A 19,634-nucleotide genomic window follows, 5' to 3' on the forward strand; every position below is an offset into this window, starting at 1 on the left:
TTGAACATCAGTCACGTATTTTCCACGTTCTAGCTGTCTTCATCCTGAGAATGAGTCTCATCAATATATTGGAGAATTTAAGAGCACCAAATAATTTCAGAAACTATGCCAGGCCGCACAGCTACAAGATAGGTTATGAGGCTGGAGGCAGGGATGAGAGGGGAGGCGTGGCCTCTGCAATCCTACTAAGCTATATCAAAACCTTGACTCCATAACTTACCGTCCAGGTGACCTTGACCAAACTACTCTACCTCTCTAAGCCTCCGTGTTTTCATGTGTAAAGCAGGGACAGTAGCTTCCCATTAAGTTGTGTGTGTGTTAAATATGAAACTCCCACAAATCACTTAGAACAGTGCCAAGCACACAGTAAATCCTCGGTGAGTGTTCTGACATGTTCCTGTCTCCCTAGAAAAAACGTCTTTGAGGTTGCTGAAGCTCGTTTCATGTCCATGCTGACTTCTCAGGGTGCAAGGTTTTGTGTGTTTGTTGGTTACTAACAAGTCTTAGAGATGGACTGGTAGAATTCTCTTCCCCCAAAGCTATAGCTAGTCTTGATCTTCTTCGCGGGGTTCCCACTGAATAGGTAGGATATTGCTTGTCCGTTCAAATCCTGGCATAGGGGGCGCCTGGGTGGCTCAGTCAGTTAAGCGTCTGCTTTCAGCTCAGGTCATGATCCCAGTGTCCTGGAATCAAGCCCCACATCGGGCTCCCTGCTCAGTGAGGAGTCTGCTTCTCCCTCTCCCACTTCCCCTGCTTGTATTCCCTCTCTCTATCTTTCAAATAAATAAACAAAATCCTAAAAAAAAAAAAAAAAAAAAAATCCTGGCACAGGAAAGTAACTTTGCATCTGTCCCACGTTTGTCCCGAACTCTGGTGTGAAAGCCATCGTGGCTGAAATTGTGTGACTCGTTCAGTACGCTCCATGATGTGGATGTCCTAAATGGCCTCTCAGAAAGATGCATGGGCTCTTTTCAAAGACTTTTCCAGTCACAGAACTGAGTGGAATGAGGTCAGGGTGGGGAGTGCGGCCAACCGAGGGAATGCATGAATTGTCAAAAAGTCACACGGTCGCTACCCAGCTTCTGATCAGTCTGGGCCCTGCAAGAGCCCATATTTCAAGAAAAGCAGGAAATCCAGATTTTGGATTTCTTACTTTCTTTTTTTGGTGCTGAAAATCTCATGCTTTTCAAATGTGGACAACTCGTTCAGCGGGGGAGCCACAGGCAACTAATCAAACAACAGTAACTGATTAAATGTTGGCAGCTAATCCAGATGGGATCCCTAGACCACGTTTTATCTGTGGTCTAGTCCATCTCCCTGGTTTGAGCATTTTAGATTATTAATAAAAGCATAAAAGTGAATGGAATGGAAATAGCCTCGGGGGGGGAATATCTTTTAGGAATTTTTGTGATTTGGGGCCAAGAGCCTATTATCCAGGCATATAGGTTAAGACGGGCCCAAAAAACTGCCTACTGGAAAAGGTTTTCTTTCCAATTAATTCTCAAGTGCAAAACCACTTGAAACCACATGGTAGGGGATAACTTTGAGCTCTTAGAAGACAACTGGCCCCCCATATTTCCCAACTCAACGGCGAAAGCAGAGTGGATTTTGGAGCAGCTGACCCTGGGCGGCCTCTGGAGGCCTGTTGTCATTTACAACTAGAACCTCAGAAGTATTTCATAGCCCGTGTGGAAGTCTGTTGACTTGCATGTTAAAAGCGCAACTATTGTTCTCTGTATCTATATGAGTCGGAAGAGGCTAGGTTATTACGGTAACAAATGAATGGGTGGGTCAGTCTGAAGTATGTTCTAGGCTGTCTCCCAGAGCTCTCCAAAGGGGGTGAGCACCAGCCGCCCACAGCTGTCAGTCACTGTTTCCCTACTGTACCCCTGATGAGCATCTGTCCTTCCCCTGTCTCACTTTCCCATGCCTCCAACAGCACTTCCTCACATTACCTCCCAAGCAAACCACTTGAACACACATCTTTACGAGGAATCCTAAGAAAGACAGCCACCTTCCACTTACCTCCACCTCAGCACCTTACGTCTGTGATATTATTCATGGAAATTTAGAAGTGTAGTTATTCCGCACTGAGGCATCTTTATGTGACAGAATGTTTGGGGGAATATGACTCATAGAACCATGCTCTTTCTTTAAAGATTTTTTATTTATTTCTTTGACAGAGAGAGAGATCACAAGCAGGCAGAGAGGCAAGAGGGGAGTGGGGGAAGCAGGCTCCCTGCTGAGCAGAGAGCCCGACGCAGGGCTCCATCTCAGGACCCCGAGACCATGACCCAAGCCAAAGGCTTAACCCACTGAGCCACCCAGGCGCCCGAACCATGCTTTTTCTTTTGTACCTGACTCATACATGTCATTCCATTCTTAAGGGGCTGTTAGGGGAGGGTATCACTGGCGGGGCAGTGATTGCTTTTGTCAGGCATTAAATTAGTTTCAAAATAGACAGAGGCATGAAAGGTTGGAGGCCATCTAATACTTCATATACACAGAGGTTAGGATTCCTAGAGCTTAGAGATTTAGTTTCTCTTTAAGTTTTTGCAGTAGGTAAGATTTTGTATGAGTTAGGATTGGAACTACCTTACGTTTTTTTTCTTTTTTCTTTTTTTTTTTTTAATAAGGTGGGGAAGACCCTGTGTAGATTTGGCCTTAATCATGACTAAATCCAAGAGCTTAGTAATGTTGTCAGACTCCTCTCTCTCCAAATAGCTTAGGTTGTTACATTAATGACCCTCAATCAATCAGGTCTCCAGAATGCATGTGCTTGTGTAGACTCAGCTTGACCAGGAGAATTGCTTTGACCAATGAGGGATCAGCAAGCAAGAGACTGAGAAAACATTGGCACTTGCTCCCTTGGAAGTCTCCCATCACCATGGGAAGAAACCTAATCTAGCCTCCTTGAAGAAGACCATATGGACTGTGGCACCTAGCAGTCCTAGCTGACCTTGTTTTAAACTTTTCTGTCAAAAAGGGGGTAAGGACCTTGTTTTAAACTTCTCTGTCCCTCCTATACCACCTAAGGAGAAGACATCAGGTAGATATTCCATAACTACTTGCAGACCGATTGATTGATTGGACTTAGGAGAACATTTCTTTTAAGTCCTTGGGTAATCAAGAACTGCTTCTTAATGGGGAGATGAAGAAAAAAGATGAGTTGTGGAGGACAGAAGCGTGTCTGGTCACGTGGTCCTCAACACTCATCCGTAGGGAGTGGACTTGGCATTCTCTTTTCTAAAGTATCAGATTGCTAAAAGGCACATCTGATGTTACTTGGCTAGTTAATCAAATTAGTAATTTCATAATTACCTACATCCAAGGTTAACCATTAACAGATGAATGAGTATTCCGACAGGAGAAATCTCACAAGGGGGGAGAATGAGCATTTGATGAAGAGAATGCTCGTGCTAAATAATAGATAGATGGTCATAGAGCCACAGTTTATGCCTGCCTCGTTCATTGAACAAATACTCAGTATTACATCAGCCACTTCGGTCCTGGAAAGGGCACCTAAACTCTAGGTCACCCACAGCACCCCACCAATGCCCGGGGAACAGATGAGAAAACCAAGGCTGAGAGAAATGGGACCTATCCCAGTCATGACACACAGGACTAGAACTCCGTTCTCTTCCTTCCTGGGTTCGTGTATCATCTCAAGATCCCTAAACAGACACCAGCTTTGGTTCTAGTTATGTGATTTCGATTCAAACATTCACTTCTCAAATCTCATTGTCTGTAAAGAGATGGGGATGGGCCAGATGAGGTCCAACACACTCACCAGGTTCAATCTCTATATAACCCACTTATCTCCTGAACTAAAGTTAGTATAAATATCCTTGGAAGTTTGAGCTTTAATTTTTTTTTAAGATTTTATTTATTTATTTATCAGAGAGAGAGCACAAGCAGGCAGAGTGGCAGGCAGAGGCAGAGAAAGAGAAGCAGGCTCTCGGCTAAGCAAGGAGCCAGATGTGGGACCCGATCCCAGGACCCTGGAATCATGACCTGAGCCGAAGGCAGCGGCTTACCCGACTGAGGCATCCAGATGTCCCAGGAAGTTTGAGCTTTTAAATGAGAACCGTAAATGGAATAGCCTTTGTGTATGTGTATTTCCAGTTTAACCCACAGCAACAGAAAGGGATTTTCCCATACGCTGGATTAGATGGCTCCCAGGTAGAGGAACCAGCTTTTAGCACGAACTCCCCTGGTTGAGAACATCTCTTGCAATGATCTGAATTGAAAAACAGTCCATTCTGAGTGTATGAGAGGAGGAAAGAGCATTGTTTATCATCATCATCATTATGGTAAAAAATATATAACATAGAATTTACCACCGCAACCAATTTTTTTTAAAGATTTTATTTATTTAACAGACAGAAATCACAAGTAGGCGGAGAGGTAGGCAGAGGGGCTGGGGGGAAGCAGGCTCCCAGCCAAGCAGAGAGCCCAATGCGGGGCTCAATCCCAGGACCCTGGGATCATGACCTGAGCAGAAGGCAGAGGCTTTAACCCACTGAGCCACCCAGGTGCTCCTCCACCTCAACCATCTTTAAGTGTACATTCAGTAGCATTAAGTATATTCAAATTGTTGTGAAACATCTCTAGAATTTTGCAAATCTGAAACTCTATACTCATTGAAGAATAGTTCCCCTTTTCTCATCCCACCCCTTACCTCATAACTACCATTCTACTTTCTGTTTCTATGAATGTGACTGTTTTAGATACCTCATATAAGTAGAATCGTACAATAGTTGTCTTTTGTGACTGTTTTTTTTCACTTAGCATTATGTCCTAAAGGTTTCTCCATGTTGCAGCATGTAGCAGAATTTCCTTCTTTTTTAAGGCCGAATAATATTTTATTATATGTATATACCATATTTTCTTTATCCATTCATCCATTGATGGACATCTAAGTTGCTTCCGCCTCTTGACTGCTGTGAATAGAGCTGTTGTTAACATGGGTAGGCAAACAGTCTTCAAGACTCTCCTTTCGGTTACTTGGAGATTATACTCAAAAGTGGGCTTGCTTGATTACCTGGGAGTTTAATTTTTTAACTTTTTGAGGGACTGCCATACTGTTCTCTATTTTATAATTCCACCAACAGTGCACAGGGTTCCAATTTCTCCCACCAGCACTTGCTATTTTCTTTTCTTCTTTTTTTAAATAATAGCCATCCAGATGGCTGTGCCATGATATCTCCTGAGGTTTTGATTTGCACGTCTGTGATTATTAGTGATGTTGAGCATCTTTTCTTATGCTTATGGGCCATTTATATATCATCTTTGGAGAAATGTCTATTCAAATTCTTTGCTTATTTTTAAATTGGGGTTATTTGATATTTTTGTTGAATTATAGGAGCTCTTTATATATTCTGGATATTAACCCCTTATCAGACATATGATTTGTAAATATTTTCTCATTCTGTAGGCTGTCTTTTTCCTCTGTTGATTGTGACCTTTGATGCGTAAAAGTTATTAAGTTTGGTGTAGTCTCATTAGTCTTTTTGTTGTTGTTGTTTTTGTTGCCTGTGCTTTTGATGTAATGTTCAAGAAATTGGGTCCAATGTCAGTAAGCTCTTCCCCTGTATATTCTTTAAGGAGTTTTATAGTTTGGGGTCTTTAAACTGTCTTGAGTTAATTTTTGTATATGGTGTGGAATAGAGTCCAACTTCTTTTTTTTTTTTTAACATGTAGATACCCAGTTTTCCCAGCACCATTTGTTGAAAAGACTGTTTTGCCCCCATTAAGTAGTCTTAGCACCCTTGTCAAAGATCATTTGACCACATATGTAAAGATCTATTTTGGGGCTTTCTATTCTTCTATGTCTCTCTTTATGCCGATACCACACTTTTGATTACTGTATTACTTCATATATATTCATACTTCAAAATATATTTTAAAATCAGGAGGTGTGAGTCTCCCAACTTCATTCTTTTTTAAAATTGTTTTGGTTAGTCAAGTTCCCTTGAGATTCCATAGGATAGTCACTGTTTTTAAAATAAGGGCAAACTCTATAGTACTCTGTCACATAAGCACTATGAGTTGCAGTCTTACACACACTTTCATTCCTCAAGTAGTATGCTCTTTTTTCCGTTCCCTATCACAGCACACTTCACACAATCTTGGACTTGCCTCCTTGCTTGACTGTAAATTCCTTTCCTCCCCTTGGTCTTTAGCATGGTGCCTGGTTCATAGTGGGGATGTCATACTAATTTTGAATGAATAAATGCAAGTTAGAATGAATGAATGAGAAACGTCAAAATTCAGAATCTGCTAACATGGATGTTGACCTTTAACTCAAATAACAAATCACAAAGAGGGAGGTCTTGGCTTAGACCAACCAGCAGCAGAACTTGTACCACAGAAGAACCATTGGACCAGCAGTGTCTCCCACTATGGTGTGAAGCTGGGAGACATACAATAGCAGTAGTAGAAAATCTTCAAGGACACAGAGGATTTCCAGTCCAGGACCCTATTAGGTGGAGACCTACTTCCATCCCCAGAGGCTTATATTCTGCTTATCCTGCTGGACCCTTTTAAAATTGATACTTTTTGCCCTCTCCCTGCTTTCCAGAAAAATAAAATAATAGACCATGTTTGTCTTAGATTGAGTTCCCTATGAGTGGAATCTAAGGCAGAAATTCTTCTATGAGTAATTTAGTGAGGGACTTTTCTAGGTTAAACTTATAAGGAAGAAGGGAAATGGGATAGATCTGTGAAGAAGCTGCGCAAAGATGTGGGTTCAGCCTCAGCCTGAGCCACAGAACACTCTGAAGTATGAATGGCACCAAGAGTTGTCCTACCTTGAGACAAGGGGACCAGGCTTTGGTAACTTGTAATAGTCATTGGTTCTGGAAAGCACAGGTAGACGTGCATGACCTTGCATGTGTTCCCAGATGGGAATGAGTGATTCTCAGGAACAGGGAGAAAACCCCAGAAAAGGGAATGGGAGAAAAGCACCAGCAGCATCAACTACACTTCCTTTCTTGCTGATTTTGCTCCCTCTACTCCAGAAGAGTGTTTTCCTTTTATCATATCCAACTCCAAGCTCTCTTCCAAACTAAGGGCCAAGAAACTCAAGGGAATATTCACCAGTTTTCCTACTGATGTTCCTTAATGGCCATTCTCAGTGCGACTTCTGGGGTCTGAAGGACTATTGGCCTGAAATTTCTTTAACCCTAGAAATTCCCCCAAGTGAAGGAACCCAGGAAATCCTTGATCTCTTCATCTGATCAACTGTCCCCAGCCATTCAGCTTAATGAGACATTCTGAGTCTCCAGGCTAATATTCTAAGGGAAGCAGTCATCTTTCTTCTAGCCTTAGATGACTCTATCCCTTTCACTGCCACACCTCTGCCCAAACCTTTATATACAATAGCCCAACTGTGTTTTTTTATGTGGTTCCAAAAGTGGGAGATGTGTGTCCACAATCCCTGGGGAGTAAAGAGCTGCCTGCCTGTCCCCAAACCCCCATGTCTCTCTAGCTAATATACAAGCACACATATGGTAAGACAATCTAAAACACTGCTCCTCCCCTCAATGGTTAAAAAAGAAACCTGGTACTAGAAGGGAAGCATTTTGAACTTAATGCTCTTCATAGTAAAGTGATTAGAAGAAACTTCGTAATGAGACCCAGGGCATGGTGGATCTGAATATTCCCACTCCATACTTAAGCCCAGAGACTGAGTTCTGTTGTAGAATTTGGAGCTCCCAGGTAAGTCCAGAGTAACCAATGTATGGAATATAGCACAGTTTTGTCACAACCAACATATAAAAGTGGAGGCAGAGACCAGGAGAAGGGTCAACAAGATGATGCATCCTAATAATTTCATGTCCTTCCAGTGACAAAGGAAAAGGGATCCAAAACTAATTACAGAACTTTGGTAATAACATTCAAGGCAGAGTTAAAAGATACATTCCAAATATGGCCCATTGGAAGAAGGGCAAAATTATGGAGCTTTCACCAGGCTGAAACTGGTTTTCTCCCAAAATAGCTAGAACCAACACAACATGCAGCCACAAATAGTCCTTTATTTTCTGAAGATGACATCATTTCACCAACATGAGAAATTCATATGGCTAATAATAAGGTTGATGACCCTACATCTTGTGAAATAATAACCCTGGTTATTATTATTCTAAAATGATACATTTCTACCTCCCTTTCCCTGTCCTGGGTTTCATTACAGATATTCCTCATGTTCCCTGACAGTGAATAGCACCATAGTAAAATTTCTTATTCCTAGTCGCTCAATTTCTTCTCTGGCCATGAAGGAAATTAAAGGGGTTGGTAGGAGAAGGCTAAGTTCTTCACAATAAAGTATGTAAGGAGAGAAAAAAAAATCTCATAGTAGCTTGATGGGTTGAGTGGGACAGGGTGAGGTAGAAAGCTAGCCTACTTATTTCCCAAGACTTTGTTTATGTAATTCCACTTATTACAGGCCCTTATTACCTCTCTAGAAGTCCAAACACCTTACCTACATTTCTTGGTTTGTCCCTGTGCTGGTTATTTACCTGTCATCTTTCAGCCCACGCTTCTTCTCTATTCTGCTCTGTAATCCTAAACCCCAGGGTCTGCATACTAGTTTTCCCAGGATTCCTTGTCAGCTGGCTTCCTGTTATTTCTGCCAGTAGAGGTCACTGGCAGGACAAAGAAAGTAAGAAGGTAGAGCCACTCTCCTTCCTCCCTCTCTGCTTCTAGCACCTTCTCTCGGAAGTGGCTGCAACCCTCTGGCAATCCCCACCTTCTCCATGGTAACTGTAACAGCTGTGAGTCCTCTCCTCCACGGTTACAGTAAAGTCATACAACCCTTCTCTGTACATCTAGGCTCTGATAATACCATCTTCGTCCTTCTGTCCCCAGCTCTAGCACTGTAATTGCTGGTTCATGTAGTTGCTTGCTTAAACTTGGGTCACTAGCTAACCCATTTGTCCTGGTGGTCTCATTCTTTCTCTGTCTTCTGCTATTGTTTTCTTGACTTGGACTCTCATTAATACAGACTCCAACATATCCTTCTAGTCTTATCTCCTGCCTACCACTAAAACCAGATACTACCTCCCATCCTGACTCACATAACCATAGGCTCCAGTCACATTGCATTTGTTCCTTCTTCACCTAAGTCATGTGGCTATCTCTTGAAAAAGACCATCAGATACAACTCAGATCAAGCAAAACTAAATTTATTGAGTTACTATAGGAAGAGAGAACACCACCATGCCAGAATCTCAGTAACATCTTAGAGAGGAAGTTAGGGAAGGAGTAATATGGGCTTTGAGAGCTCTGACTAGGTGATTTTAAGAAGGATACTGTTAAGACAGGGAACTCCTTAAGATTGGGCAGAATTTCTAACCTGAAAGTTTTAGATACTAAATCACAGAGATAAGGGCCTTAAAGTGACTATGTTAGTTGATTCAGTGTTATCTTCTAGAAGAGAGTAGTTTCTAGAACAGGTAGCTAAACTAAGTTATTTTGCTTGATCCTTGTATTGTTTAACATAGGGTCAGGGAAATACACATGGTTCATATTTTGTTTAGCACAGAGATATTACATTGATTTCAGTTCTTACTAGAGCACTTTTCCACCTCTGTCATTATTTAGTGTTTCTTGCCCTTAGAATATGTTTTATATTTTGCTGCATGTTCATTCTTTTAGTATCTCTTTATTAAGCCCTTACTATATGGCAGGCACTATCCTAGGCACTGGAGGATACAGCCTTGAAAAAGAAAGATGAGGTCCTTCATGGAGCATACACCTTATTGGAAGAGAGAGATAATAAAGAAATAATGTAATTTCAGGCAATAGTAAATCCTATGAAGAAAAATAATTTAGAGTAAGCAGAGTGAATGTGGCTATGATTGGGGATAGGGGAGTATTTTAGATAATGTGTTAAAATCCTACCCATTCTTTTAATACCAATTAAATGTATTCCCTCTTCAGTATGTCATTGTCAACCACTACATATATTGAGATATAGGATATTGACTCACGGTTTTCTTCCTCTTAGTAATTCCTTTTTATTCTCCCAAACTTTTGCTATTAACACTGTATCTTTGGACTAAGTTTATTGTCCCGGTAAGAACAAAGCATCAAAATCTTTAGCTTTGAGCTCCAAAATATGAAAAGTAAAACCTGGAGGATTCCTATGATGGAGTTTATACCATAAATTATATGGGAAGATGATGTGATAACCAAAGATCAGACAGGATATAACACTGCTCTCTGGACGAGGGATGTGGGGATGGTCTGGGAGTTAGAAGAAAATGGGAGTTAGTGAGTTTAGAGGTGAAAGAGAGCTCTGGTCCCTCACCCTCTTTGGGATCAGTCCTGCAGGGACCATGTCACCAACCACAGGTAAATTTGAAGAGATCTCAAGGCAGAGAGCTTGTACCTCACCTCCCTAAGTAGGCTTCAAGGTTCCTGAAGAAGACTTTGACCTAGGATCCAGCAAAGCAGCAATGGCTAAGGAACAGAAGGGAATTCTCAGAGATTCCTGCTACTCCTGAGTGGTACAGGCAGGTTGCCAAATATATTCATGTTCCAAGAGGCAGAGAAGGCCAGGCGAGGAAAGAGGCTTCATGGACACCACATGAAAACCCAGTCAATAAATAATATGCCGATAATGCAAGTTATAGGAGCATGGTGAGGCCCCATACATCAACAACAGATACAGTAGAGAGGACAACATTTAAAGACCAGACAAGACACCTAGACCTCAGCGAGGTCCAGAGATATCCTATGACCCCGGATGTTCCACCCCTAATACAATTTGTATTAGTTTGCTAGGGATACTGAAACAATGTATCAGAAATTGGATGGCTTAGACAAGAAAGATTTATTGTTTTCAGTTACAGAACCTAGAAGTCTGAGATCAAGATGTTGGCAGAGTCAGTCCCTTATGAGACTTGAGACAGAGAATTTGTTCCATGCCTCTCCCCGAGCTTCTGGCGATTTGTTGGCAATCTCTGGCATTCCTTGGCTTGAAGAAGTATCATGCTGGATTTCTGCCTTCATCCTCAGATGGTGCTCTCATGTGTGTCAGTCTGTCTGTCTCCAAATTCTCCCTTTTTATAAGGACACAAGTGGCCCACACTGATAACCTCATTTTAGCTTGATTTCCTCTATACAGAACCTAATTCCAAATAGGATCACATATGAAGCTGTTGGATGGTAGGATTTTAACATATAAAGTTTTGGGGGGGACACAGTTCAAGTCATAACACCACACATGTAAAGCCCTTGGGAGCATGGAAGTAGAAGAAATTCGAATTTGACAGAAGAGAACCCAGACGTGGAGTTGCCCTGTTTGTCCAACAGGCTTTAACATGGTCCTTACCTCCTGGTATTAATGTCTTTGTAATGTCTGCCCCTTGAGTGTGTGAAATGCCTATCACTTGTTTCCAACCTATAGAATGTGGCAAAGGCAATGAGATAGCACGCCTGTAATTATGGAGGAGACTCTATCTCACTAGTGTACTCACTCTTGGTCCTTTGCTGGCTTTGAAGGAGGAAGTTACCGTCTTGTAAAAAATCTTACGGAGAGGATCACATGGCAAGAGACTTCTATAAGCTGAGAGTGGCAGCCAGCAAGAAGCTGGGGTCCTCCGTCTTACAACTGCAAGGACATGAGTCCTGCCACCAGCTGGAGTAAGCTGGGAAGTTGATGCACCACGGACTGAGCCTCCAAATGAGAACCAAGCCCTGGCCAACACCTTGATGACAGCTTGGCTAAAGGCTCGGTTAAGCTGTGCTGGGACTCCTGAGCCCCAGAGACTGTGAAATCATTTAAAGGTGTGGTGTTTTAGGCTATTAAATTTGTGGTGGTATTCTACATCGCAATGGAACACACGTGGAGTTATTGAGAGTTTTATTATTAGATGAAGAAATCTGTGGGTTGGATAGTGGGCGGAGCCTAAGGATATAGTTACTTTCAGTCATAGAACAATAAAGAGAATTACATTTTGTACCTGTCAGTACTTAATAAAAGCCATACTTGTATTATCCCACATCAAATTAATCTCTTCCTTTTCTTCATTTCCACTGCTTTATCTTACTCTCCGGTTTTAATATAGACTCTGGCATTTGATAGTTCACTCTCCTGGGTTTATGTACTCACAGAAAATACCCGAGTTCGCGGACCTGGTAGATGGTAATTTTGCTCTGATGTCAATTTAAATCACAAGTTCTTTGAAGATGGTGTGAGACAAAAAGGGCTTATTGGTGAGTAAGCCTAGCAAAATGGTGCCTCTCAAATTTCTCTATAGGGGTTAATCAGGGGCTTCAGTATTTGGGGAGCTGGTCAATATTCCATTAACTTTAACCAAGAAAAATAGCAGCATTTTCTAAAGATGGATTTATTTAGTTTTCACTTGAGAATCAGAGAATGTCATTTGTCCACACTAAAGAATCCCATCGTTATTATTACTATTAACTGGGTGTTTTGGAAGGGGGTGTTTAGAAAGGAGGAGGGAAGATTTATTCCTTGCTGCTATTACAGCCAGCAGACCACCCAGAATCAGAGCTCCGTGTGGCTTTGTTGTTCCCTTCTCATTGTCAAGGATATAGTAACTCTAGTTATGTAACAAAAATGTTCTCTGTGAGAGTAAAGCAGATAGTGCTGGTAATGACAATGAAGAGAAACTGAAGTCTCAGAAAGTGAAGGTATTTGCATTTGAAGGATTAGCAACCGTTTTAGGACATGTTCCCTGGGAAGGTCAAGAATCTACTCTAAAATGTGCTGATTGTAAGAAATTTGGAAAGGGAGTACACTAAAGGAAAAAGGCATGCCATCATCCTATTATCCCCAAATAACAAAATCAATAGCTTGGGATGTATATCTTTCCAGTCCTTTTTCTATGTGTGTGGTTTTTTTGAAGATATATTGATTTACCTGAGAAAGAGAGAGAGAGATTGCATGAGCATGGAAGGTAGGGGCAGAAAGAAAGAGAATCCCAAGCAGATACCCTGCTGAGCTTGGAGCCTGAGGAGGGGCTCAATCTCATGACCCTGAGATCACCACCTGAGCTGAAACTAAGAGTCCAACGCTTAACCGACTGTCCCACCCAGGCCTCCCATATGTGTTTTAAATATAATTGAGATGGCAGTACCTTACCATTTGCCTCTAACACATCAAAAGCAATTTCCCATACCAATAAATCACTTTGCACAAATGTGTTTAACAAATACATTCTATTCCTTTACGTGAAAGTAACATAATTTGTAACAATCTGCTTAATAATCTCCCAATTAGCCACTATTTTCCCACTTTAATAACTATTCTAGTGAACATTTTATAACTAAATTTTAACTAAAATTTCACATTCTTAAGGGTGTGTGTATATACATGTGTGTGAGTATGTATGTTTCTGTGTGTCTAAAACTAGAAATGGAACTACTGAATCAAAAGGTTATGAAATTTTAAAGTTAATTTATATTTATATTACAAAATGCTTTCCAGAAACATGTGTACTCACTGTGTAAGACGATCTCCATCTCACCACAGCCATCCTAGCACTGAGTGTTCTCATAGTGCTGATAGGAGAGAAAGATCTAATTCATTTTGATCCAAATCTGCTTAATAACGTGTTAACTATTTGTTGAATAAACTTGCCCTCCGCCACTGATTGAGTTTATCTCCTTCTTTGGTAACTGACTAGATATATAGAGTCTTTTTCTGGGCTCTCTCTCTTCTGCATTCATCCGGTTTTTGCCCATGTAACACAGATATTGATTTGCTGTGATTTCATAATATTTTTTAATATCTGGTGGAGCAAGTCTATGCCATTGGTCTTTCTGGTATATTCTTCCACTAATTTCACCTTCTTAGAATACTTTTGGTTTTAACCTCTGCTATAGCACCAACTGTATTTTATCTTGAATTATGGCTGTGTCACATAAACAGAAAGCTCCTTGGAGGTGGAGATTTTAAAACCTTCTTCTTTTTTTTAATGTCACCCTTTCTGTACCACACTTATTTATTCACAAAAGAGAGTGTGTCTCAATAGCAAGGAACTGGTTTCTGTTGGCACCAACTCCAAAACTGGCCATCTTCTCCTGCTTTCTGAATACCCAGAGACATGAAACAACTATTCTTTCTCCTCTATTTCTCTCTTTCTGCAGTCACACTCCAGTCACATCCAGCAATCCCTGATGCAGACAACATAAAGAATTGACAATTACCGTCCAGGGTAATTTGTTCAGCACAATGCCCTATACACTTCCTCCCTACCCATTGGCACTATTGAAAGATGAACTAATAGATCATTATCATTATACAGGATGAATGAAGATAGAGCTAAATATTAATGAATTTTATTTGGTAATTGCCCACATAAGAGACAAAATTATCACTTTAAAAGAACTGTAGTTACTAATTAGGCTCATTCTTCCTTCAAGGGTGAAGGTTGCAGTGAGCAAAGGTTATTACATATTGCTCTAAACTACAGCGAACTCCCAACTATCATGTGTGACTTTTGGTGTCTCTAAAAATAGTACAGAAATTAACAAGGCATATTTTAAAACCAAATAAGTGGACTTTTATTTACTTAAGAAATTCATTTGGTCAAAACAGTAACTCTTAAATCCAGCTATGCTTTCGAAACTCATGAGGATTGAAAATGCAGATTCCTTTATACCATGGAAAGTTGAACTCTGTAAGGCCAGGGCTGGAACCAGGAATTTGGGGTTTTTTTCTTTTTCTTTCTTTTTCATTTTGTTAATTCCCTAAATGATCCTAATCCTTTAGCCTTATGGATACTACCAGCATAAAACGTGTTGTTAGGAGGGCTAAGATCATTGCAATACATACACTCATTTTCTCCAAGTCATATTCTACAGAATTCTATACAAGACTATTAGGTCTTGCACAGGACCCCAAAGAGTTGATGCACAAGTATTTTGACACTCATGTGGAAATGAATGAGAAAAATATATAGGGAGCATCTATTTTGGGATAATTTGGTTTCCAATCTTGACAGATGGAATTTTTAACTCTTGGATCAGAAAGGCATGTCCAGGGGTTGGTGTCTATGTGAGCAGAGGAGGGAATTCCAGATTGAGGTATGAACTAAAGGACACCAAGTGAGCATCATCCCTTCTTATTCCCTCCCACCCAACCAGCTCTTTGGCAAAAGATCTCCCTTACTGCCAATCTAGCTGCCTAAAATCCTATACTTAAAAATTAATTCCTTTGAGTCACTCCCTAATCATTGTCTTCCTTCTGCATGATAACTGAGCATCCATAATTACTAGGGAGGATGCTAATCTCTGGCAAGCGGGAAATGAGACTCAACCTCTGTCCTTGGGGAGTTCAAGTCCCATGTTCAATATAGCCCTATTCATCTATAATACAGTATGATATGCATTTAGAGAAGAGGCTTTGGAGCCCAGAAGAGAAGGTGAAATCAAGAAAAGAAAAAATCTATCAGCCTACTGTTGAAGTCCTCAAAATGCTGTTCACGTTGTCAGGAAGTCAACAGGGTTGTCACTGCACACAAAACAATGCAATTTGCTTGATGCTGTTGTTACTGTAGTTAGAGAGTTCAAGGGCAAGTGGACCAGAATGCAACTGCTGGCTCTGTTTTGTTCCCTTTCTCCACGACTGCCTGGCTACAACCCCGAGACCAAAGCCCTCTGACTAGACAAGCAGCCAGGGGCTGTAGGGATAGGCCAGTTGTGTTTTTACAAGAGTGCTCAGCTGCGTGGACTTGGCGATTGGAGTTGAAGGTGTAGTCACACCAGGAAGAAGTCTGCAAGGAGACTGGTGGGGCAGGGGGTTAATAAGAAGCATGTCGAATGATAGCAAGTACCCAGGATGCTGATGTGATGGGAAAGGTGGGATCACCAAATCTTCATAGATACCACTGAACACTGCAGAGTCAGGGATGGATACCTGTCTGGTGACAGCCTGCCCCCAATTATTCTGGGTCCTTGCCTATTTGCCATTTTCTAGGTTTCTGGCCTCAAGAAGGTATGCGAAAACTAAACTCCGATCGAATCCACCGTCTTCTCCAGGAATGTGACCAGCACATCCCACTGCTGTAACGCAACGCTAGTATGGCTAACCCAGACCATACTGGTTTTCTTGGGCACCCTTATCTGCATAAACGTTCCGAGCTGCCTTTTTATCTGATCCAGCTGGTCTATAATAATTTCCTATGATCACTCCTATGTTCCTTTTATCTTTTATTTCCATCCAAATATATTTTGTCCCACTGCCAACTTATTTATTATGTGACATTCTTTCTCCCTTCAGACACACTATCCTCCTTGACCCATGTTGGCATAAATCCCCCTAGCCTGTTGTGTCTATCTCTTATATAAACTTTCCATCTCCACATTATTCGGAATCTGTTTCTGGTTTTAGCCTCTCCTTAGTAATCCTTGTTACATAATGTGTCTATTATATCTCTTGGTATTTGTTTTCTTTCAGTTCACTTCTTACCATGCATATGAAAGTCATTTGTAAGGAGAGCTGTTTAGAATTTGCTTTTATTTTTCCTTTGGTTTCTTTTAGGGCTCTGCCTCCATCCTTCGAGTTCTTTTAATCTCTGACCCTCCTCCCTTTCTCAAGCTCCCTTGATTTCCCCCATAACATGCTAGTTTATACCTTCCTCCCAGATGCATGCAATTTTTACCATTGTGGCTTGGTGTATTGCTGTGGTTTTGCAGAAAGAGCTGGCTCTGTTTCATGTAACTTTCTTGTCTCCACCATTCATTTGTTGAGTGAAAACCCCGTTCAAAATCAGTTTTGTCCATATCATAAGCATGTGCCTAGAGCCTGAAGGAAGTCTGATAGAGATTTTTTAAAAAATGTAATAAACTCATTTAATGTTTTCATGAGACTCACTGTCTGTAAAAAGTCCAGAAAAACCAGTTGAAAATGAAAAACATTTTAACTCACTGCCTTTTTGGTCTTCAGGGAGTTGAATAGTTTTGATTATTTTTTTCATTAAATTCTTAACTTTATTTCCTCATTTCCTCACCTAAATGTCCTTTATGTTGTTGTTTTGGGTGTGCAGGAGTATGCAGGAGCTTGCCTCACCTAAACACTCCCTTCACATTTTGGAAACACTGTCAGATAGGATGTCCCAGGATGGGCTTCCTATACCATTCAATATAGTGGTGAGGGGTCATGGTAGAAGGGGAGAGAGCAGCGAGCATGACTGGAAGACTAGTTGCGACTCAAATATCTTCAGGCAATGTGAATGTCTTTGGTCATCTTTGTTACTCAGCCTCCCTGAGCCTCAGTTTACTCATCTGTAATAGGGACTCACCTGAAATAGGGACAATAGTAACAATACCTACACAATGGGATCCCTGTGAGGATTACTGAAATACCATCCAGGAAGAAACATCCTGTTAACGGTGATCAAAATAACAAGATATAACTATGGAAAGTCATCTGGGTATCATTCAGTTGATTTTTGTGCCAGGGAACTAGTCAGTAACTTAATAACATTAAAAAGAAAGTAATTTTTCCTATGGGAGTAATTTAGTGCCTAGGAGAATCCAGATGAGCATAATTAACACATCATTGTTTAAAGTACCTGAGGGCAAAGTTACCCGTGTTGAGATCTCCTCCCGATAATAATGTGGTTTTGCATGCAAAGGGGTACAAAAACGGGGAAAAGAAACTCTGATTTGAACATTCCACTGTTTAGACCCAAGGTACAAACTTAGTAATTGCAATTTCCAAAATATTGTTATCAAAATCCTTGAGCCACTTGCATTTTCACCTCACTCAGAAACATGGAATTTAGAAGAAAAGGAATCTTGAACTCTCTATTGTTTGGGCTAGGACCCAGAATCTGGAGTCACTCTACATCCATGAAAATAACAGCAAATGTTATTACTGGCTGTGTGATCTTAGGCAGGTTTCTTAACCTTCCTGAACCTCAGATTTCTCTGATGTAAAATAAGGAAAGTAATAGTACCCATCAATTAGAGTAGCTATGAGGAATTTTTTTTTCATGAGTGGAAAACTGTTATTGAGCTTGGCACAAAGTAAGCACTCAATAAAAGATTGTTATTATTTTTTTTAAAAAGATGTATTTATTTATTTATTTTAGAGAGAGAAAGTGAATGTACAAGCATGTGCCTAGAGCCTGGGGCAGGGAGGGTGGTAGGGGGAGTGGCAGAAGTAGGCTCCCCACTGAGTAGGGACCCCAATGGAAGGCTTGATCCCAAGACCTGGGATGCTGACCTGAGTCAAAGGCGGACGCTTAACCCATGGAACCACCCAGGCATCCCTTTTGTTATTATTTTAGAAAGCCAAGGTCCAAAGAGGATTTCATTTCCCCGAAGTCTCACAAATAAACTCTGCAAAGAATGAAAGTTTTGTCTGACGTTGAGTTAATGTCAATTCCTTGTTTTTTTTTCCACCACACTAATTTGTCTTTTCTTTTTTTTTTTTTTTAAATAAGCGAGCACTGCACCCATGTAGGGGCTTGAACTCACGAACCTGAAGATCAAGAGTTGCATGCTCTACCTACCGACTGAGCCGCCAAGCATCCCCATATTTTCCATTTGTGCTCACCTTCTTCTGTTACCATTTTGTCACATCTGGTAATCTTCTATCATTGTGTAAATTAGTCACAGAAAATCCTTATTATTTCAGACAGAAACTTTAGTCATGGGTAAGAGGTAGACAAGTCAGACAGACACACATACATATAAATTTGACGGTCACGTGTTTTTTTGCCTGTTAGTCACCATTGTTCTCTCACACCTTTTAGATGGTAAGCTCATTGAAGTGCAGTCCATGTCTTATTTGTTTATGTATAAACCCCTGAGCCTTGCCAGCTTCTCATTATTACTTGTGTCTTCAAAATATGCTAGAAAGAAAGAAACCTAGCAGTATTAGTCATATATTCCAATTTTTACTAAAAACTTTTATTATGTGTATTTCTCACTACATCCTATTTTACAACAGAGGACACCAAGGCTGGAAAGAGGTAAAGATGTTGCCCAAGATCGCACCACTCTTAACGGCTTGGTAGGAAACAGAAGCCCGGGGTGACTGACACCAGAACTTCATTATCATAAGAAAAGCTGGGGGGGGTGGGGAATTCTCAGACCGGCTGCACCTATTCAGACACAAGTTAATCTGATTAAGATCCATCGCTGGTAGAAAACACACATTTTACGAGAGAACAAATCTCCCATGGCTCAATTATCTGAAGCATAGGCGAGCCCATTTGTTGACACAAAATTGACTATTTCTTTACCAATACTATCTATCTCGTGCGTTTCTTTTTTTTAAAGTAGTGGATTCTGACTGATATTGCAGCCCACAAGATCAGTTAAGTTTCAGCCTGAAGTTTGACGGGCTATAGGGTGGTGTGTGTTTAATCCAACCCATACCACCATTTAATTGTAGAAGAGTCAAAGTTATCTTTTATGTGACAGCCTTTGTCTCTTCAAACATTATATCTGTTTTGATCCGTCTTGACTTCACGTTGGGGTTAGGTTTAGAAACTGTCAAAAAACACTTTTAACAAGCTTGTTATAAAACACTACTCCAAGAGAATCGGCTGAGTAAATGAATGTCTCAACATAAGAAAATATACAATGATTATTATAGTATTTGAAAACATTGACCCACAGAACTATGGGAAAAAGAGACAGGA

The sequence above is a fragment of the Lontra canadensis genome, unplaced genomic scaffold (genome assembly GCF_010015895.1).
Source record: "Lontra canadensis isolate GAN:19392208 unplaced genomic scaffold, GSC_riverotter_1.0 scaffold158, whole genome shotgun sequence".
NCBI lineage: Eukaryota > Metazoa > Chordata > Mammalia > Carnivora > Mustelidae > Lontra > Lontra canadensis.